Source organism: Gekko japonicus, unplaced genomic scaffold (genome assembly GCF_001447785.1).
Source record: "Gekko japonicus isolate JY-2015 unplaced genomic scaffold, Gekko_japonicus_V1.1 scaffold3244, whole genome shotgun sequence".
Taxonomy (NCBI): Eukaryota; Metazoa; Chordata; class Lepidosauria; order Squamata; family Gekkonidae; genus Gekko; species Gekko japonicus.
In genome coordinates this window covers 122,969-126,227 of record NW_015160934.1, presented here as the reverse complement: position 1 = coordinate 126,227, position 3,259 = coordinate 122,969, and positions in this window count along the sequence as shown.

Here is a 3,259-nt window from a genome sequence, read left to right as displayed (position 1 = left end):
GTGGTTCTGGTCATTTGCCCCTCATGCTCCAGCCAAATCCCCTCAACTCCCAACCTAATAAGAACAGGCCACATGCCTCAGGGACCACCTATGCTCATGCAATCCGGCTGTTCAGTTTTTAATGCAGGCCCTGTCCATGCTCTAGCATTTGGCCAAAACTCTATGGTTCAACAGGAATTTTGCAAGCTTAGTAGGCAGTAACCAAACTGTTAACTAGGGTTTGCGGCAGCGAATGTAACATAATGTAACATCTGATCGTGTAACATCTGATCGTGCCGGGGAGCGACGCGCCGCGGCTCAGGGGATCCGTGGGATCCTGCTGCGGCGTCTCAACTTTGGTGCGGCTTTTAAAAGCCGCACTTTCCCCTGTGTTTCCCCTGCCGTATGGCAGGGGCCTTTGTGAGCTCCTGGCATTAAAGTTGTGAGCGAGCCATTTGGCTACTGCATAAATTAGTTCGCTCTGGAGCCTGAGCTGAGACAAAAATGTGTGAGCCGGAGGCTACAAAACTGTGAGCGAGCTCACACTGACTCAGCTTAGAGGGAACACTGGTCCACACATATCCAAGAGCATGAGGTGGCAGGATGGACTTCAGGTGGCAGGTAAGCGACTATATTTTCCCAAATCCCTCTGTGGTGGAAAGTGCCGCCAAGTTGCAGCTGACTTATGGCGACTCCGTAGGGTTTTCAAGGCATGAGACGTTCAGAGGCAGTTTGCCATTGCCTGCCCCTGCTTAGCTTCTGAAATCTGACAAGATCGGTCTGGCCTGGACTACCCGGGTCAGGGATCCTGTCCCTCTACATCAGCTATTTCCTCTTAAGCGGATAAATGGCACAGCAGGAGAAGAGTTTGGCTAGAATCTCCCCCCTGGTTGGGCTAATTTCTTCCAACTTTATACTTGGAGGAGCATTAAAAATGTGGTGTTCCCCGACTGCTGTCTGAAGTGGTGCACCTCATTTCGCTGCTGCCAGGCAATAAACAAACAAATAAGAAATACCCTGACCTGAGGCAGGGTCCTAGCCAGTGTTCCCTCTAAGCTGAGTTAGTCTGAGCTAGCTCACAGTTTTTTAGCCTCCGGCTCACACTTTTTTGTCTTCGCTCAGGAAGGACGGCTCCAGCGCAGACTGACTTATGCAGCAGGCAAATCGCTCGCTCACAATTTTAATCCCCGTAGTTCAGAAGGTAGAATTTTTGCTCACAAGACTCCACACCTTAGAGGGAACATTGGTCATGGCCATCCGCCTCTCGCAGAAACGCCTTCCCTAGCACCTTCCCCCAGAAAGAGAAGCGTGACAAGTGTGCATCAGCGGCTGACTACCAGTCAAGACCTTCCCCTCTAGTACTGCCAGGACTGGCCCCAGCTTATTTTGCACCCTAGGCGAGGATCCCTTCTGGCGCCCCCCCCCCCGTGCGCCCACCAATTTTCAAAAATAAATGCATTTTAGGAAGAATGAAAAACACAAATAATCAAGAAACTCCCAGAGTACGGGGCCAGGTGCAGTTTGGCGCCCCTAAGGGCCGTCCGCTCTAGGCGATTGCCTAGTTTGCCTAGTGAGTGAGCTGGCCCTGAGTACTGCCCCCTTTTCTGGAAGGGTGCTGGGGTTGTCTCCAAAGACGGGCAAGTTGATCCTCACAGTCTGATGCTCAATCCACTCGAGGAAGGGTGTAGACCTGCTAGCTAGCTATTCACACTCATTCCCTGTGTTACTGATTAGGCAGCTTTTGCTTTTAGATCATTTCTTCTTCACAGCTAGGTCATGGTGGTACCCCAACAGATATACGCAACAATTCCTTGTTGAAAAGTCAACAGTTTGTACAGCCAGGTTTCCCGAAACTGAGGGAACTGAGAAGAGAAATTAAGAAAATCCCAGTTACTTATTTTTCCCCTCATAGCATGATAAACCCAAGCAAGAGCGGGGTCCACTACTCACTAGTTCTCAGCGCGGTGCAGTGGTTAAGAGCAGTGGACTCTAATCTGGAGAACCAGGTTTGATTCCCCACTCCTCCCTCCACGTGAAGCCTGCTAGGTGACCTTGGGCCGGTCACAGTTCTCCCAGAACTCTCTCAGCCCCACCTGTGTTACAAGGTACCTGTTGTGGGGAGGGGAAGGCGATTGTTAAGCGGCTTTGACACTCCTTAAGGTAAAGAAAAGCAAGGTATAACACCCCCCCATTCTTCTTCTCCCACTACTGATCAAATATTATAATATTTTATGAAGTCACCATGCAGGTGACAATTTGTCTTTTTAATTTTCGTTATGATGTCATATATGGGCAAAAGGGAAGATCACACACACCATGAAGCAGGATTCAGGGGCAAACTCAGCAACATAACTTACAAAGCTCTCCCTACTGACCACCATGCACCCCCTCAAGGAACGCAAGCAGTCTCTAGTGGCCGAGGTTCACCTACATGAGAAGGGGTTTTTTTAACTACAATTTTTCCAAACAATGTCATTGTTTTACTGTCACCCAGTTGGTTTTTGTAACTGGCATGAGGATCAAGCCTCTCCCCAATTAAAATATCTTCTCTGTCATGCTAATGAAGCTAGTGCTTTACAAAGTGACCAGGTCTCTTTAGGCCACTCAAAATGCCCAGCCCTAGAATTGGGTGGCCTGAGTTTCTACTAGCATAGCAAGTGCTAGAAAGAGGAGTCTCAACTGGGCACATTGCCACCCTCAGACATACTTTCATTTACTCAAAAATTATAGGAGTTTGGTCTATCCTTTAATAGGCACACTCTCTTTTTCTACACAAAAAACTAGGGAGCATCTTTTCAATTTTTGTACTATTTCTTATTTTTTAAAGGTTCCAGTCACTGACCAACTTCCAAAGTCATAAACCTGACACTGGAACAATACTACACCATGCACTAAAAAAGTTAATAGTTACTAGTTGTCACGGTATTTTATAATTAGAAGCCAATCTGAGAATTATGCAAACACTGGTGATACATAAAAACACCCTCCGATTCATTCATTTGCAGCCACAGCCGAGGTTATGAGTTTACCAGGAAGGTACAGAGAAATCTTAAAGAATTATTAATCCTTCTGAAATTGTTCTGTTAAATCTGATTTAGCCAAGACTGCACTAGACATTAGGCAATAAGAAGCAGAGATAATTATCAAAAATGTTGGCTTGTTCCTGTGCAGTTATAAAAAGCCCAGGGGAAGGTTGGAAGACAAACATCTGGGCCAGATGATCCGGGCCACCTTGGTATACGCATACTGTAATTGCACTTATTCTGTTCAGCCAGTTTTT